The 20,288-nt window shown below is 39.4% G+C and overlaps 1 protein-coding gene and 1 long non-coding RNA gene across 4 annotated transcripts in view; one reads left to right on the plus strand and one right to left on the minus strand.

The window, feature by feature from the left end:
* The window catches only part of RHOH (ras homolog family member H), a 43,991-nt gene extending 24,568 nt beyond the window's left edge, over nt 1-19,423 (minus strand). Inside the window, exon 1 of one of the 3 annotated variants that reach the window (XM_086406069.1) lies at nt 19,140-19,423. The gene's annotated coding sequence lies outside the window, so the exon portion shown is untranslated. Of the gene's footprint in view, nt 1-1,510; nt 1,608-8,693; nt 8,862-19,139 lie in introns of those variants that run through there. The other 2 variants (XM_086406071.1, XM_086406070.1) reach the window with 2 other exon arrangements.
* Nucleotides 2,123-16,378, plus strand: LOC147370779 (uncharacterized). Its single transcript, XR_015166017.1, has 2 exons — nt 2,123-2,224; nt 15,047-16,378. It is a non-coding gene; the product is annotated as an uncharacterized LOC147370779 (long non-coding RNA).
* Nucleotides 19,424-20,288: the final 865 nt, after the last annotated feature.

A 20,288-nucleotide genomic window follows, 5' to 3' on the forward strand; every position in this document is an offset into this window, starting at 1 on the left:
AAAAAAAAAATATATATATATATATATATATATATATATATACACTTCTTCTATAACAAGTGAAAGTGAAAGTGAAGTTGCACAGTCGTGTCTGACTCTTTGCAACCTCATGGACTGTAGCCCCCCAGGCTCCTCCGTCCATGGGATTCTCCAGGCAAGAATACTGGAGTGGGTTGCCATTTCCTTCTCCAGGGGATCTTCCCGACCCAGGGATTGAACCCAGGTCTCGGGAGTTGTAAAAGTAACTCATGACTCTGTAAAAGAAAATATAAATGCATCTTGCAAACATAAACGCATCTTCCTGGATAGAAATAGCATTTGCTAGTATCACCAGATACTGTAGTCACTTTCAAGAAAGTATCACACAGGAGACCCAGATCCTGGGTCAGACTCAGACTAATGAAATGATCCGGGACCAGTCCAGGACCTCCCCTCCCCCACCACAGTCACTTCATCTGTCAGATGAGCAGGTCTCACTGAGTCTGTAAGTTCCTTTCTTACTCAGTCTGGAACTCCTCATTCCTCTTTCAGATACCACTCACGTAAAAACAAAGCAAGCAAACAAACACACACTTTGGAATATTCCAGTGAAGTGTGGATTGTGCAGACTGCCCTGCTCAACATCGAAGAAAAATCTCTCGGGGGGGAACTCAGATTCTAGGGAAAGAGGCTTTTTGTGTAATAGAGATGACTACCACTGTTAGGATTTATGGGAATGTATTTCCTTTTGTTACTGAGTATCAGAAAGGTCAAGGGCATGCTTTAGCCTAAGGCTCACTTCATCTCTATGGTCTTGTGAAAGTGTAAGTGAAGCCTCTCAGTAGTGTCTGACTCTTTGTGACCCTATGGACTGTAGCCTACCAGGCTCTTCCATCCGTGGGATTTTCTAGGCAAGATTACTGGAGTGGGGTGCCATTTCCTTCTCCAGGGTATCTTCCCGATCCAGGGATCAAACCCCGGTCTTCTGGATTGCAGGCAGATGCTTTACTGTCTGAGCCACCAGGGAAGAACATAGTCTTGTGAATAGATCCTAATACAGGAAGTCTGTTAGCTGCGATTCTCTGTTCTTTGGCAATGCATGGAAGGTCACTGCCAGAGTACAATTCTCAGACTTGCTTGTTTTGTACGTTTCCATGGGTCACCACTCTCTTTTTTCTGGTCGATATCTCTTCGTATGAATGCATCTTCTCAGGAGATGACTGTCTAGTCATCTTCTTGTACTGGGCTACCCAAGTCTTGACTTAATGATACAAGCCTACTTGAAATTACTTACAAGAGACAATAGTAATTTCCAAAAGAAACCCCAGGATATCAGCATTAGCCAATGTCTCAAATTCATAATTCCAAAGTGAACTGAAATGCAACAGAAGGTAATCCCCTAAATTCATTCCATCTTCCTCTAACCACCTCTTCACTTGTACATTATGTCTGTATCTTACAACACTCACGTATCTCATGCAGACATCCATCAGAACACTTCTTTGGGGTTTATCATGCCCAAAGTGCTTACCTTGTAAGATTAAATTCACAAACCTCCTCATGAACTCTTCAGTATTCCATTTCCTATGAAGCTGGACTAGCCCAGTGCACATGTGCGTGTATGTGTACAATCAGGAACTAGAAGAGTGAAGTTCATGCTTGCTAATTTTTTTTAACTTTTTGTTGCACCAATCAGCTTGTGGGATTTTAGTTCCCCAACCAGGGACTGAACCCCAGCCCTTGGCAGTGAGAGCACGAGTCCTAATCACTGGTCTGCAAGGGAATTCCCCACACTTGTTATTTTTCTAAAGTCCCAGGAAACTTGACTACCACAGAGTTAACTATCAGTAGGTAATTTCTTTTTTCTTTTTGCATCATGGGGCACAGAAAGAGACAGAGGACTTCCTTTCTGTGCCACATGTAAGATCTGTTATCCCATCTTCTCCTTTTAATGATATTCTCCACGCTGTATTCCAGTGTCTTTTCAACTAGGAGTCATCACTGCTTCTCGTGCGTAGAACTGACAGTTCTGGGCTTCTCCTTTTTAAGGAGGACAGTAATTCAGAAGCATGTTGTAAGATCTCCCCAGCACAATTCTCCATCTGGGATCATCCAGAGGCCCAGCTCAGTGAGCCACAAGGAGATGGCAAAGGAAGCAGCTTCCCAGTCTATCAGTAGTAGCTGCCATCCTGATGATAAGGATCCCCTGAAAGAAAGTCTGACACGTGGGCTTCCCGATCAGCTGGTATAGCAGGCCCAGTCCGTGCCCTTCAGAGGACAGCCTTACCAGAAGGTACCGCCTCCACAGGGGACATCTGGGTGATGGGAATTCCCCTCCCTGCTGCGCATCCTCCCACCATTGAAACAGCCCTTTCTCCAGAGGTTCAGTGCTTTGTTGGAACGCAAATATCCTTAGAAGGTAAAGCCCTTTTTACAGTTTTCATATTTATAAGAATGTGTTCAAGTCTTATTCTATCGTCAAAGCCACTTTTGGTTGGAGGAGGAGAAATTTTCACAAAAAAAGCAAAAACTGTATACAAAGAGAGGTAAGACACTGGACGATATCTTTTATTGGTCATTAATCCCATTCTGTGGGTCATTCCCTTCTATATCCAGGTGCTTCCTAAACTGGAATAGCACTGGTAGCCTACCAGTCTCCTGTACTGTCTGCAGACTGATAATCTGAAGCGTCATTGATCTCAATTCTCAATAACACCATTCATGTGCTCATTCCTCCAATATGTACTGCACTCTAAATATGTGCTGGGCATTGTACTAAATGCTGCAAGTATTTAGTATTATCAGTTCAGTCGCTCAGTCATGCCCGACTCTTTGAGACCCCATGAATCGCAGCACGCCAGGCCTCCCTGTCCTTCACCAACTCACAGAGTTTACTTAAACTCATGTCCATCAAGTCAGTGATGCCATCCAGCCATCTCATCCTCTGTTGTCCCCTTCTCCTCCTGCCCCCAATCCCTCCCAGAATCAGGGTCTTTTCCAATGAGTCAACTCTTCGCATGAGGTGGCCAAAGAATTGGCATCTCAGTATAATATAATACTGACTACAGTATTAAAGAAACACTTGGTATTTATTCACTGCACTTGCCCCACAGTGATGTGATATACCATTAGCCCTGGGAAGTATCATTATTCTCAATTTACAGATTAAAAAAATTTTTTCCTTTGGTCATGCCACGTAGGATCTTAACTCCCCAACCAGGGATTGAACCCAGAGCCATAGCAGTGAAGCACCTAGTCCTAACCACTGTACCACCAGAGAATTCCCTCAGTTTACAGATAAACTGATCAATGTCCAGGAGGTGAAGTCAGAGATCCCCAAATGTGAACATCCTCAAAATTAGAGTTTGTTTAAAATGTTTTCCTGGGCACCTCACGGGGACATTCACATTCAATAGGTCTGGGAAGAACCAGGGAGGCAATTTTCAAAGTACGAGTCATCAGAAGCAGTCAAATTGGAAAAACAGTGTTACACAGCTAAGTACAGCATTCCCATACAGCTTTTCATTTTACCTTCACAATCTGGAAAATATAATTATTATATTAATATCCCCAGTTTACATGTGAAGCAGCTTTGGCTCACACACACACACACACACAAAATTGTCCCCCCAAAACAAAACCCTAGTCTAGAGGCGAAAGCCCTAATCAGGAGTCAGGATATTTGGGTTCAATTTCATCTCTGTCATTGGCCTTGTAACCAGAAGTAACCACTCACCTCTAGGTGCTTCTTTTATTGAGTAAAAGATAGGAGGGTTTCATTCCAGCTTGAAATGTTATGAAATGTAGATACTACTCCTATTCCAACTCCTTAAGTAGAAATACCTTTTAAATAAGTATACCTAAGTGACTATTTCTCTTCAGGGGAATGCTAAGAGGGAAACTCAGTAAAACAAAGATATATTGCCCCTGAAGCATCGGGTGGATAAACTAAGCCATCCACAGCTCCATTTATTGAGTGCCATGGTGCCTGAGGCAAGCACCTTCATATCTGACCTCGTTTTATCCTCACGACAGTCCCACAAGGAAAATAGTACTATCCCCATTTTACAAATGTGATGACTGAGAGCCAGAGAAATTAAATAACTTGACCCTGCTTAACTCCAAAACCCTGAGCTTTACACCCTGCCTCCACACCTCCAATTCTCTCATGCAGAGAAGATCAGGAAATGGAAGGCAGAATCAAGCTAGTGAACCGTTTCCAGCTCCTAAATCTGGCCTTTAGGCTTGTCTCTTATAAGTGAATTCCCACGATGTTGGTTATTTATGTTAAAACACAAATAGTGTACAGTGGGTTTTAGAACTGCAAAGAAAACCACGTCCAGCTACTTACTGGCTCTCATCTATTGATGTTTGTCACTTTTAGCTAGTATAATCAGCTTTTACCAATTGCTTTCTAGAAGCACAGCACTACAGTGGACATTGTGAGAGATTCCCTGCTCTCCTGGAATTTAGCCCATTGTGAAGACAAGATATAGATGCTCGAGTCAGGTAACTAACATTAAAGACATTATGTGCGTGTGTGCTAGGCTACTTCAGTTGTGTCTGACTCTCTGCGACCTCATGGACTGTAGCCCACCAGGCGCCTCTCTCCATGGGATTCTCTAGGAAAATGTTGCCATTTCCTTCTCCAGGGGATCTTCCCGATCCAGGGTCAGAACCTGAGTCTCTTATGTCTCCTGCATTGGCAGGTGAGTTCTTTACCACTACACTTAATTACTTAATTGGGGTTTCCCAAGTGGCACAGTGGTAAAGAATTCTCCTGCCAGTGTAGGAGATGTAAGACACAGTTTCGATCCCTGGATCAGGAAGATCTATTGCATTAGGAAATGGCAACCTGCTTCAGTATTCTTGCCTGGAAAATTCCATGGACAGCGGAACCTAGCAGGCTATAGTCCATGGGGCCGCAAGAGTTGGACAGGACTGAGCATACATGTGCACGCATGCGCGCACGTGTGTGCACACACACACACACACACACACACAATTAATTAAGTACACCAAAGAGTGAAACAGATGATAAACACTATAGGATTTTAAAAGAATTGGAATTACTTTTTAAAAAAGAAAAAGAAGGAAGGAAGGGGGAAAAAAAGAAAAAAGGATGGAAATGTGCCTGGGCTGGGGGCACTGTAAACAACTTGCAAAGGGAAGGGATATATATATATATATATGGTGGTGGTGGTTGGTGGTTTAGTCGCTAAGTCATGTTGGACTCTTGTGATTCCGAGGACTGTAGCCTGCCAGGCTCCCCTGTCCATGGGGTTCTCCAGGCAAGAATACTTGAGTGGGTTGCCATTTCCTTCTCCAGGAGATCTTCTCAACCCAGGAATTGAACCTGGGCCTCCTGCATTGCAGGCAGATGACTTACCAACTGAGCCATGAGGGAAGCCCATATATATATATATGAGGCTTGCGACCTCATGGACTGTAGCCCACCAGGCTCCTCTCTCCATGGGATTCTCTAGGCAAGTGTTGCCATTTCCTTCTCATTATGGCTGATTCACGTTGTTGTATGGCAAAAACCAACACGCCATTGTAAAGCAATTACCCTCCAATTTTTTAATTTTTTTAATTAAAAAAAAAAGAACTTGCAAGAAAGCAGGGCTTAAACTAGGTTTTGAGGAGAAGGATTAAAAAGGTTGGAGATGAAGGAAAAGGTCTTCTAGGCAAGTGGAACTGCCCAAGGATTCCCAGGGGAAGTGACTTAGACTAGAGTCCCAAGGGGAGAGGATTTGGAAGGGTAACAAGAAACGGATTGGCCTGTGCAAAAGCACAGAGGACTGAGAGCAAAGATGTGCTTAAGAACAAAGTGGATCAGCATGCCTGGACCCTAGACCAGAGCTGAGGAAATGATAGGAAAAGAGAATGAGAAGGTAGACCTTGCGCCCGTAAGAAACTGAAAGCTACTGAAGGCTTTTGGGTGGGGAAATAAATTCAAATTACTGCCTAGGGTGATTGTTCCAGCTTTAAAACAAGTAAAATGGTTTTTCCACTCAACATACAAAATATATATATTGGGGGGTCTATATACTAATATACAAAGATGAATAGAACACAGTTCCCATTCTTAGGAAATTGCCAATCCAGTGAGAAAAGATCACCAATTACAAGATAATGTAAGTTGTTCCTTAATTTAATTTATGTCATTATCTGTGGCAGGCATTGTTAGTTTTCTACTTAATATCTGAGCCTCTCTTTGTCATTAATAATAGAATCCAGGGCTTCCCTGGTAGCCCAATGGCTAAGACTCCACACTCCCAATGCAAGGGGCCTGGGTTCAATCTCTAGTTAGGAAATTAAACTCCATATGCTACAACTAAAGACTCCATATGCCGCAAGGAAGATCAAAGAACCTGCATGTCGGAACTAAGACATGGTGTAGCCAAATATATCAATAATATTTTCCGAAAAATAGAATTCAATTTTGTTGCAAGACAATGTGCAAGACCTTAGGCAATGGACCAGGCTTGGCCTAAGCCACCATTTCTCAACCTTTTTTTCATTATCATTTGCCTCAAAGCATTTTTAGACGCTTTTTTCCTAATCATGCCACTCATTAAAATTTAATATCATAAATGTACTCTGTGTATGGCAAGCATACCTGTGCTTTATACATAAAAAGAGTAACATCTTTTTTCTGCCCCTCCTCCTCACCAATAAACAATTCTCCCCCATAGGAGTTATCATCATCATCATCCCATCTACCCTCACCCCACCCCTACCCATACCTCATCCTACTACACTCCCCACTTGCCTCCCTGTTGGGAATGCATAGCCTAAGACAATTATGTAACAATTCTACTTCCTGTTTCCTCACCCTCCTCACAACTGGGCTGGGCATGTAACCCAATCCTAGCAATGACAAGATAGTTGATATCTGTTGAGGAGATCTCTGGGAAAACTATTGTTTTCCTAGAAAATGCAGCAGCCACTGCCAGATCAGCCTCCTTTTTCCCGTCACCCAACTCTACGACTTAATGGAGGCACAAGATCTCTCATCTTGCAGCTATGATGACACACAAGAAAACTGCAGAGGCACTATCATTGAGCCCTGAACCAGGGGCAGGAACATAGACCTCCAGACTTCTGGCTATGAGGGAGAAATGAATCCATTTTTTTTGTAAGCTATTGTTAGGTATCGTGCAACTTGCAGCTGAAAGCTCTGCTAACTGATATGTTGTGTGTCTCATGAACCATAACTTGTCTAACATAACCAGGAATTACTGTTAAACCAAAGCCAGAGAGAAGCACAAACAAAAGCAAACAAAAATGTGATCAGAAATATTATGCAGTCAAACAGGAGATTTTGTTCATGTTTTAAAGGAAAATGCTTTCCTTCACTTATCAACTTTTCAAATAAATGTTAAAGCATTTGAAATAATATTTAGCATTTGAAACTAATAAACTTTAAGATATCTGTTACTGTGCAGAAAAATGGTCATGAAAGGCTACAAGTTAATTTTGCTACTTTATAACTGATTTGCCTAGTAGGTATCTTTCAAAATATTTGAAAAGTCAATTATTTCTAAATTAAATATTTAAGAAACATAAGGAATATGTGCTTCTTAAAGGATCCCTCTGGGAATCTTTTCCCGTGTTAAAAAACTTTTAGATAAACATCTATATTCATCATTTGAATATCATATATTTTACTTAAATTCTGATACTAGTTAAAGCTAATTCTCTTATTTTAAAAACATAAATCAAACCTATTTAATAACTCCAAAATCTCTCATAAAAGTGATTTTCAAGGTTCAAGATAAAAGAAACTTGAAATCCCTTTAAAGCTAAAGATCATTTAAATCTTAAAGGATAAAATTTAATTATAGGCTTAGGACTATCAAGCACTAGGTTTTCTTCAAGATGTCAAAATAATTCTCACATCAAAATCATTTTACTAGTTTCACTATTAACCTCACTCCATAAATTGACTTTCTTTTAAAAAGATTTTTTCCTTTTTATTATAAAAATAATATGTGCAAATCACAGAAAATATAGGAAACATAAAAACCATATATAATTTTATCATACACTAGATGATAACTTTTAACATACTGGTTTATCTACTTCATATTCTGAATTCATGTAAGAATATATAAGCCTTTTTAAATAAAAATATATGATTTTAAACTCTGATTTTTTTCTCACCTATTAAACATTCTTCAAAAAATTACTGTGTTGAAAAGCTTTGCTTTTATAGTAAAACACTTGCTGTTTTCTTAGGATCAATTCTTAGAAGCAGTCACAGGATAGGACATTTTAAGGCTATTCCTTCAGACTGCCCAGTTACTTGCAATTTTTCTTAAAAGAATGGCCTTTCCATAGCCGCCTAAAGTAATTTAAAATAATAATTTAGAACAGAGCATATTACATGGTGAATAGAAGGATTCACCATGTGAATCCTTTTTCCCTGACTGGAGATATTATTTATAAATTGTACTTTGGCCTTTATTTTATAGGAAAAGGAAAAACTTGATAATAATTTAAAAGTTCATCAAACTCTTAAACAAACTCTGATGAACTCAAAGAGTTCATCAAACTCTTTGAAGGCAAGTGAATTTGCTTTGTTATTTACCCTACATTTTTGTAATTACTTTGTTAAAGATCTAGTATATAAGAATCATTAAGCACTTGCAAAATTGGCAAAAGAAACAAGCAATTATAATCGGTAGGTAAAATAATGAAATACATACCTGTTGAGAAATAAAACCAGTCATGACCAAATATATAAAGGAGCACTAATACTGAAAACTCCAAACAGGGTAAATGTAGGAAAAATTTTAAATATGATCACTTCAGCCCTCTAAAGAAAAGAACAATAAATCCGAGGGAGCTTCAAGATAATATAACTTCATAAGATTGACTGGTCACAGGTCGGAAGAAAAAGTTGAACATGAGCTTAAGCTGAAAATGCTGGTGACTTTTCTTCTTGAGTGCAGTTGCACAATTTAGTTTCTAAACTGAAAACCACAAGAGTCTAGCCCCTGTTGGAAGACAAAACTTTTGTTTTTCCTTCCATATTTGTGTGTGTTGGGTCTTTCCTGGATGACATATCAAATGGGTAGCCCTTGGGGAAATCCAAAACTATTGGTTTGGGTTTTCAACGTTTGGTCCAAGTTTTACGTAGAACTTCCCTGTCACGATGCCAAAACTGCCTGTGTGTTTTCATGGCTCTAGAATTTAATAGAAACATTGCCATAATCTACATCTTGAAATCTCTTTTCCTGAGATGTAGAGAACAAAAAGGAAGAAAAGATACCTATGGGAGTCAGCAAAGTTGCTTGCCCATCATTAATTCAAGTGATCCATTTAATCATCAGCTATATTTCTCTTATGTTAAGAAGCAACGTTCAAGCGCCTTTCTATAGTTTCTGCACATTTTGGAGGGAAAGCATGACGGTGTTTTTAATACGTGAAAACCTAAGTACTCATAAATGAAATATATACATGTATATTTAGATTAAAAGCATATGCTACATTTTTTACAAATATGTGTTACTATTTTCCTTCTCCAAGGGACCTTCCCAACCCAGGGATGGAACCCATGTCTCCTGAAATGGCAGGTAGATTCTTTACCTCTGAGCCATCAGGGAAGCCCATTATAAAGTCAACATCATTACAGATATTTCTAATATTACCAGATAGTTTGTGCCTAGGAATAGAGTGACAGTATCATTTGTCATATCAACAAATGTAGGAAATTGTGGTACTGTCAACATGTAAGGTTTTTCTGCCTTTCCCCTCCTATTTCCTGTATATATGTCCAACACCCTCTTCTACTTCCTTATTATAGCCAGAGGAAGAGAGAGAGTGAGTGAATGACTATCGATATAAATTACAGCAATTTATAGTCCAAAGTTATTGGAGCTCAAGGAAAGTCAGGTTTTATCCCCCCATAAAAATATACCAAAGGGATTTCTGAACTCTTTAAGGGTACTTGGAGCAGATGACAATGGTCTTACATTATTTAAATTTGAATCCCAATACATGGCCCTCCTTTGTTAGAAGGATTAATCACAGGCATTCTTATACTTCTTAATCATGGTTGAGATCATTTTCAGCTCAAGATTGGAACAAAGACAGGTAGAATTTTTTGTGGCAACTGAGAAAAAGCTTCATGATAAGATATGTGTATTTATTATTAATTTTTTTTAGTGCTTAAGAAGGAGGCACCTGGAATAGCACTAGGGAAAACAAAGGAAAAGTGGGGATTCTACTTTTCAAAGGAGGCTCTGAAAAGAAAGGAAAAGTATGGAGAAAAAGACAAATGTCAGTCAGTTTCCCACATCAGCAATTAGGTTGCTAGGCAGAATGCTGAAGCAGGGGAAGCAATCTGCAGGAGAAAGGGGGAAGAAGAGTTTGCCAGTGGCCTTTGGAGCACGTGGGATATTTTTGTTTTCTGAGCTGTAACTGAGAACTCTATATGCAATATTATTATTTAAATGCCTTAAATGTATTAGGGCCTTCCCAGGTAGCTCAGTAGGTAAAAAAAAATCCACCTGCAATGCAGAAGATGCAGGGGACTTGGGTTCAATCCCTGGGTGGGGAAGATTCCCTGGAGGAGGGCATGGAAACCCATTCCAGTATTCTTGCCTAGAGAATCCTTTGGACAGGGGAGCCTGGCAGGCTACAGTCCACTGAGTCACAAAGAGTCACACACAACTGAAGCGACTGACCAGGCACACATGCAAAAGTATTAAATTAAAATACATTTAATGAGGACTTCCCTGGCAGTACAGTGGCTAACATTCTATGCTCCCAATGCAGAGGGCACAGTTTCAATCCCTAGTCAGGGAACTTGTATCCTGCACACTGTGGTCATGGCCAAAAATAATAATAATAAAATACACAGAATACATCAAAAAACACATTGAATACACTGAGTTGACATTGGCAGGAGCTGTAGTCATGCGTTTGTAATAATTAAAATGGTTGTAGAAGGTGAAGTACACGACTTACTTAAATATATATTGGTATTTGTTACAGATTTTCCTATTCTACCTCAAAGAAAGACGTATAATCCTTACATTATGCCAAACCAAGAGAAGCCTGATTCAATATCACAATTTCACTAATTTCACAATTTGTTAAGCCAGTTGTATATACTTTATCTCTGGAGGGTTGAAGATGGTGCAATTCCCCTCCCCATACTGTATCTCCCCCACTCTCAAGTCTCCTGCATCTCATTATCACTTTCAACAGAGTTGACCAGTTTAAACAGATGAATTTGGGGTAAATCTCCATACCCTGCCTAAGTCCCTATCACCGTCCAAGTGGACAGTACATTAACAAAGGCATGAACTTTCAACCAAAAACACCTACTTCCCCAAATTGCAAGTCAGATACCCATTAATGGAAGATGGCCAACTGGGCTTCTGTGGTCTAGAGGCTACACAGGAAAAGTACTATCTCCAAAATCAGGGCCCTAACAGATGTTCAGCTTCAGATAGGAAAACCAACATTTCACACTCCGAAGTGATCACATTACACACAAGCTAATAATGCCTTTTGCCTCTAAAAGTAGCCTGGCTGGGTATCCAGTACTCACTGAGCACCACTCGCTACACTCTGGAGTTGGCTAGATCGGTATTCAAAACCTGCCTGCATTTCTTGTGCCAAGTAGGTACCACACGACAGTCAGTAAGACATTAAAGTAGAATCTTAGAGACTATTTTCCAGAATGGCTACTGATCTTGGCCTCACATAAGAGAATTTAGAATTAAGGACTTAGAACATTGGTCATATATACTCTGACAAGAACCAGCTCTAGCCCCACATGTTTACCCAGCTTAAGGATCCAGTGCTATAAAACTACATGTGTACCTGCCCTCTTGTCCTCTTTTTACTATCAATTTTTCTCTCTAGCAGCTAAGTCCAACATCAGCAATGACCAGGATTTTTGCAACTTCTGCAAGGCCTCCTCTGTTGCATTGACAGTCTCTGAGCAGGATTTCTTAATATGAGGCATCTGGACTACTGATCTTCCATGGATGCACTCTGAATGTTAGTTGCTCAGTCATGTCCGACTCTTTGCAACCCCATGGACTGTAGCCCGCCAGGCTCCTCTGTCCAATGGAATTCTCCAGACAAAAATACTAGGGTGGGTTGCCATTCCCTTCTACAGGAGATCTTCCTGACCCAGGGATCAAACCCGGCTCTCCTGCATTGCAGGCAGATTCTTTACCATCTGAGCCACCAGGGATGCACTCTAAAGGATATCCCTAAATCTCCTAAAAGTGTATGACAAATATGCAGTTTCTATACATGGGCTTTTTTCTCAGGGATATGGTCTTTGGTTCTCATCAGATTCTCAGAGGAATTTATGAACATCCTGAGAGACTAGTGCCCCGATGATAGGGAATGTGAAATATTTTTTTTAATTGAAGAATTTTCAGCATAAAGTAGAAAAAACCCAAAATATTAAAGATGATTTGAGAGCTTATTACTGTCACTAAAGTTTTAAAGCCAGGTGAAATCAATAATCTCAGTACCAATGGCTTCTGCTACTGCGATGCATTTACTTCAATATGTTTATTTTGTGATACATACGTTGTTATTATGGCACATGTCTGATGTTATTACTTTGAGGGCTATAGTTCTCTATATAAAATACTACATTTCATCAAACATCAGGCTTTCTTTACCTCTTTAATGTGATATTATTATACACTACAGCTCAAACATTTTCTAAACACGGCAATGTGTATTCTCCTCCAGGTTTATGCTTGATGATCACTTCCCAATGATTTGAAATAGAATATTCATGGGTCTTCAATTCTCCATTTGACCATTTTTCTCTGTGCTTCCTTCTTGTAGATCCCCTGCTCATAGCTGCTTTCAGTTGGTCCAAATGCCTGTAGAAGGGAATTTTACGGCATAATCTACATTCCCCTTTAAGGGGTATCACGAGTGTGGCCTTCTGGTTTTAGTTTGTTTCTATAGATTCAACACAATAGTTTGTCCCTTTGGGGCTTTCTCTGTTGTCATTCCTCTTTTTGATCCTAAGCCTCAAGGTATTAGTAGGCTTGCTCCCACACACACACACACACACACGCACACACACACACACACACACACACGTGTGCGCGCGCGCACATTCTCTAAGCCAACCCAAACTATCACCTTTAATCCATTAGCATTTCTCAAAGTATGATCTGCAGACCATTTGTTTCAGAATCTTTATGAGGCCAGAGGACTAGTTAAAAATATTCCTGCCAACCTCCAGACCAATTGGATCAGAATCCATGGTGGTAAAAACTGCTTTTGTTAATACATCCCCCATCCATCCAGCTGAGATTAGAGAACCCATGATTTACAAGAATCATTTTCTTCCTGATTTGAGCCCTATTGTTTTGAGATCTAAATGGAACTACTTTCATACTCATCTGACTTGCCTCTGAGATTAGCATCTCTTTGTCTTTTCCTAAGAAATCTTCTTCCCTCTCTCTTGCCTTTGACAGTAGCTTTTCTCTGGGCTCTTCCTCAATCTCCATAGGCAGCCAGTGGCTTCTTTCTTCCAGAGCTGCCCTAAGGAAACCTCCTTAGCATCCACCACTTCAGACTGCCTGGATCCTAACACCATTTACTCTACCTGGGGTTCACAGCACATATTTGCATGTCAAAAGCAAGCCCCATCTGGCCCACAAAACTCCTCTTAGCCTTGCCCTTAAATATTAAGACTACTTAAAACCGCTTATTTACAGTCTTTCTCCGCATTTTTAAGGCACACACCACTCCTACAATACATGAACTAAAAACAAAATTCTGGTATCTCACCATTCTAACATAAATGCTTTATTTTTTGGTGTTCACATTTCATCCTTATTCATAACAAAACCAGAATGTGACATGAAAACTGTAATCCTGATTTTCTAATTTAACACCATATCAAATATATTTTCATAGCTACTGTTAATGATGACCTTTAAGACTATAAAATATTGCACAGGTATTAGTGCTGCCAGATCACTTTTGGTTATTATTTAGGCTATTTTTGGATCATTCTGTCCTAATAACAATACAGTTTCATAATAACAATACATAATGAACAATACAGTTCATGCATGTTACTTTTTTCCTTCTTTGAATTATTTATTTAGAATAAATTCCCAGAGGTAGAATTAATGGATCAAAGTGTATGAGCATTTGGATAGCTCTTGACACATATTGCCAAGTTGCCATGGTTGTATTTTATACATTTCCTAAGCAATATGCTGGTAAATGTTTATTTAATAGATTTTTCTCAAAGGAAAAGAAAAAAGGGTGGAGTTTGATTTATAGCATTTGCCAATTTTGTGGTATAAATACCCCTATCGGGTCCAATTTCAAGTGATGAACATGATATCACTGAATACAGATGTTTCATAGCATCATTATATGATATATTGATATAATATATATATCACATCATTATAATATTTCTATCACACAGATAAATTGGAGATGATAACTTCAAAAGCACAGATGACAGAAAAATATTGTAAATAATCAAGAGTAATAAGATTTTTGAATATTACATTTATTTTTAATATAAATTATTGAACTGGGATTTATAGAATTTAATTTTTAATAGTGACTGTTTAACAACTGGTTTGGAAATTTTCTGGAATAACACAATCAGTTCTTGCAAGCAAGTACAGGCTCCCACATATATCTCACTAGATATTGCCTATATCTCACTAGATATTTTGCAAAAGCACACCTTTTTTTTTTCATGGAAGCCATTGAAAATTCACCTGATTCCATCTGTGCCACAAGCAACAGCCATGCTTTTAAGTTAGCAAATTATGATAATGCATAGTGAATAAAACATAATCCAAAAAAAAAAAAGAGAGAGAGAGAAAAGAACAGGAGGTCTATGTGAGTAAATTCATTCTGCCCACTGTCCCCCAATTTGGGTAATACACTCTTCATCCATTCATTTTACTGGTGTTTTTTCCATGGGTCACCTATTAAAAAGCACTCAATCATTTATTTACTTGAACGATGACTGGATAACTATATGTAATTCTCATGGCACATATTATGAGAACCATATTGATGTTACCTAACCACTGTCTTCATTGGTTTTCTTTTCTACGAAATGGGGAAGAGGTCACTGCTGACTTCAGTTTTACAGGAAACTAATGTAGTGATTAGAAGACTTCAATTTATGCTCAAAGAAGCAATCGAGTATTCCGTAATGCTTTGAAATTTTCTTCCAAAAGTAATTCATTAGTATTGTGTTTTACTGGAAGAGAGACGTGGGAGAGTGATTTGGCACTATCTCATGTGAAAGCCGTACTGGAGAAAGAAATGGCAACCCACTCCAGTGTTCTTGCCTGGAGAATCCCAGGGACGGGGGAGCCTGGTGGGCTGCTGTCTATGGGGTCACACAGAGTCGGACATGACTAAAGTAACTTAGCAGCAGCAGCAGCAGCATGTGAAAGCAAATTCCTGTCTTTGCGCTTTCCGTGACACTGAATAGCCTCTACATGTCTATAACACTTCAGGATTTTTCAAGTAGCACCCTACATTTGCAAGTTAACATGTAAATATGGTTAACAAAAACTCTAAACATACATACTTGACCAAATCATCCCACTTACAGAAATTCTCCTAAGAAATAAATTCAAAACAAAGGAAAATGCTTTTGTGTGATATTAACAAGGGCTTCCCTGGTGGCTTGGATGGTAAAGAATCTGCCTGCAATGCAGGAGACCTGGTTTCAATCCCTGGGTCAGGAAGATCCTCTGGAGCAGAGAATGGTTACCCACTCTAGTATTTTCGCCTGGAGAATTCCATGGGCAGAAGAGCATGGCAGGCTATATAGTCCATGGGGTCACAAAGAGTTGGACGTGACTAACCAACTAATACACACGCACGTTAGTAGCCATAGAGGGAAGATGGTTTTACCTCTTTTCAGCACTTACTCAACTTACCATCTTGGTGCTGGGGCCCTGGTAGGAGAGTTTGGATCAATGGCTCCCAAATGCTCACCTACAGAACAATTGTCTCTAAATCACTTGAGTGGGAAAAAATTGTGTATTTTTATCACACAGATTCCTGGACCCCACTCCAGGACTGGGGTGTGAAACAAGAGAATTGCTAATTTTGAAAATCTTCTCAAAGGGTTTTGATGTCCAGCCAACTTGAGGAACTATGATTCCAGGCCAGAACCAGACAAATCAAACCAAATGATCCAAACTGAACAATGATCCAAATCTGGGAACAGTATGATGACTTTCTACATGAGGCATCAAGAAGTTGCTTAGGGCATTCAAGCAGCAGTTGGAGTCAAATGACTGAAAAGCCTCAGAGGAGAAGCCTTAATTCTGGCACCTTCCACGTCCCTCTGTTCATCCTTTCCATCTCTGATCCCCACCCCTCACTGCCCAGCCCAGCATTCGATACTGTGAGGCTGCTTTGTAGCATGTTCCACTTTGGTATCCATCCGAACTTGTGTCCTCCCTTTACATACACAAAGCCCCCAAATTTCCACCCTGAGAATATAGTGGAGCTCTATTAAAAAAAAAATACTATGATAAAACCAAAGTAATCTACATGTGCAGTTGAGAATCTCCGGCATAATGAGTATACTGGCCGTATACCCATTTTTAAAGGGCGTTTTCTAAAGCCAAAAGAATCTCTGATCTGAAGAGCAGAATGGGAAAGCAAGATGCTTTTTAATCTTGGCTTTTGTCCAGATTCAAGCATCCAGAATTTAAATAAGCACTATGGGCATTCATTGTCAAAATGGTCCAGATTTCTAAATAGAAATGGATTTTTAGCAGTGCCTTCTCAGCACTAAAATTAAAATATATCATAAAATACATAATTTCACTTAAACAGCCCAAGCAAGTTACTCATTTATCTCTAATTCCAAGTACTCTATAATTCCACCCAAAGCATTCAGTGAGCATCAACCATAGATGTCCACAAATAGTATAGCAGTCACTCAGAGAGTTGTCTTATAAGTCTGAGAATTTGCTAAGGAAAGGCTTAAAAAATCTATTTCTAATCTTGTTTCCCTTTTCTCATGTACATTACCACTATAATACATCTAACCCTGTGCCTTGTCTATTCTTGGTGCTAAAAAAAAATGTTAAATCTCAGCCTCTACCTATCACTCCCACTTTCCTTTGAAAGGAATACTGGCATTAAAAAAGTAACTTTACAGATATGTTGTTCCTAAGCCAGGGACCATGCCGTCTTCATTCTAGTGTTCCCATTCTTGATAAGAATTGTAATAGCTACACTTACTGAGAGTTTATTTTATCCCAGGCACTAGGCTAAATACTTTACATGTTTTTATCTCTTTTATCCCTACAACCAACCTCTGAAGTAGATATTTTAATTTATTGTTAGAGCTACTTTACATATTTTTTTAAATGAGGATTAAAGAAGTTAAGTAATGAATGAGTCTGAGGTTCTCATAGGTGAGAAGTAACAGCACCAGGATTCGACACAAGGCAATCTAGCTCCAAAGTCTGGGTTTGTATTCTGGGAGGCACTTTTGTTATTATGTGGATGCAGATATTTCATAGTCCAGGGGGAAAAAGTATTCGGAATCATTAGGGAAAGAACAGCAGCATATCCACAACTTATCATTCAGACACACCAAGGAAGTAACAGATGAGATTTGGGGTCTGACTGTTGAAGAATGGAGACTTGCTTATAATTAGTCAATCAGCTTGTCCTCTCAAGAGGAAGTCTACTTCAATTACCAAATGATTGAAGGGCCTCCTTAGCAGGTAGTAACCAAAAATGGAGCTCTTACAGGTACCGTAAGCCACACAAATCTTTCTCTGCATTAACAACGTACAAGGGGAAGACAGTAGAAGGAGGGCAAGTGGAGAATCACAGATGTGGGAGATACATGAGGAAGCCCGGAGCACGAAGAAGCAAGGATCCTGAGGCAACCTCGCACATGGAATTGTTAGAGCTGTAAGTGCTGAGAAAGAAGTGCCCAAAGGCCTAAGAATCCTAGACAGCCACTGAATGGAGTAGACTCTTCTCCTCAGCAGCCTTGCCTTTCTAGGTCTTCCATAACCCATCTACACCTTAATTTTTCAACCTTATTTCCTACCAAAGTGTAAAACAAGCTTTCATCTTTTCTCAGGTCAATTTCCTTAAGTGGGATGGTCATCTTCTAGTCAGTCTCACCTTTGTGCCTTTGCCCACACAATTTTTCCAGTGTGAATTAACCCCCTTTCCATCTACTCAAATCTCTCATCTTTCCAAGTCCTGTGTCTTTCAGACTACTCAAGCTTTCCCTCAAATCTCATTCTCAGAACTCCTATAACTCTTACAGCCTATGGTCATTCCATCTATTCCTTAATTCCCGTCTTGCACTGCTTCCTGGATTTTAGTTCTTATCACATCTACTAGATCCTTCAAAATAGAGAATCTTTACATTTCTCTTACATCCTTCATAACACCAGTTTAGAATCAACAAGTGATAATCAACTACTTGCAGCTTTCTTGAATATTTCAATATTAGCTTTAATTTAGTAAAGAAACCCAAACCAGTGATTTCTCTAACTTTATTTAGTTACAACCCAGGCTACCAAGTGATACCTCACAGCCTATCTCCAAATCAGACCACTTCAAAAAACTAAATTTGATTTCATTTAAAAATATGTACTTATACATCAAATATCACTTTTAGAAAAAGGGACTTTAGCATTGAGAATAGGTGAAACTACAAGCTAGGAATTTCAGATATGAATCTACATCATTTAGATTTTGGTTCTGTTTCTTTTCTGAATTAGAAAATTTTTAAACTCATATTTGCACAGTTTAGAGGATCTTTGGATTTACTTCATCAAACAGGATGATATTTAAACTACCAAAATATTTGAGCTCAATCATAGCCAATTATAAGCATATGAATTCTCTAGGAGACTATCTGGAAAACCAAAAAGCCAACTATATAATGTTTAATGTTTCAGAAACTAAATGCATCCTGTTAGACTTGGGCAGGCATGGGGAGTAGCTGGATATCAAACTAACTCCCTTTGCCTGAGTAACACTGTTCTATACTTCATAACAAGTTGAACAGAGTAATCACTATGTTGAATCTATAGTAAAAGCTAAATAAAATCAGAAAGATTTCTTTTGACAGTGAATAAATATTTTTAAAGAAGTCAAAGTCTTACCTGTTGTAGAATGCTGAAGAAATTTCTTGACACCAAAATGACTGACTCCGGAAGTCAAATTTGTTCAGTGCAGGTAAGTAAAAACAAAAGCAGCCCAAGTCATTTCACTGCTATGATTTCCTTCTAGGATCTATCTTTTCTCGCATTGGAAGACCTAAAATTTTGAGAGCTGGACTGGTAGAGAATCAAACCCAAGATGCTTGGGTTTGGTGTGAGTGGTGACTGAGGCAGCAGGAACAATCCGAATGTGACAAAAGAGATTAGCAAGTTCCTGTGCATAAGTCAATTTCCTGTAGCTGGCTTCTCCGAAGAGAGGGTTTCATTTGTGTGGGTTTAGTGATGTGTGTATGTGTGTGTGCACGTGTGTTTTCCTCCATGACAATATGAAAACTTCCCCAGAATGAGAGACAGAATAAGACCTTTGCTGCATGGCAGATTTGTGTTGAATTTATCACTTCTCAGGGGACCATTTCCCTCTCCCCTTCCCCCAATTTCCCACCAGCAAACCACCTACTTAAAATTGTGGAAAGGAAAAGTAAAAAACCAAGATGATTCCTTAAGGAAGTGAAACAAACCAAGAAAAAAAAAAAAAAAGGCCACAGGGCCACTCCACAGACTGGTCTTGGTTCACTGAAGCTTAGGAAAAAGCACCTTAGATCTTCATGTCAACTTGGTGAACATACTGACTGTGGAGGGAAAGCCGTATGTGGGTGATTCACTTTATTTTATTAATAACTACCAAACAGCAATCTGGAAAGGACAGACTCAGCCTTAGTGAGAGCTCAGACAGCCCCGCCACACATTTACCCTTGGATGGACCCACACCTGTGTTATGAGATACGTGACTAAGAGTTGTTTTCAGACTCCTCGGAGTTTCATTACTTGCCTCCAAACCCAAATTTACACGTCTGTCCTCCAGTGCAATCCAGGTGTAGAGACCATCTGCACACACTTAGATTATGACTGTGTTGCCTGTACCAATACATTTAACTTTTATGATATGGTCACAGTCTCCCCCCTACACCCGCCTCAAATCCCTAACTAATCAACGCTACCTCCCAGGGTGAAGTCTTTGTCAAAATGCCTACACACCAAAAGGATAAAATCAACTCCACTCAAGTTAACAAGCATTTATAGAACCCCTACTGT

Source organism: Bos grunniens, chromosome 6 (genome assembly GCF_055505025.1).
Source record: "Bos grunniens cultivar Pamir isolate PY7600 chromosome 6, Bosgru_T2T1.0, whole genome shotgun sequence".
Lineage (NCBI taxonomy): Eukaryota > Metazoa > Chordata > Mammalia > Artiodactyla > Bovidae > Bos > Bos grunniens.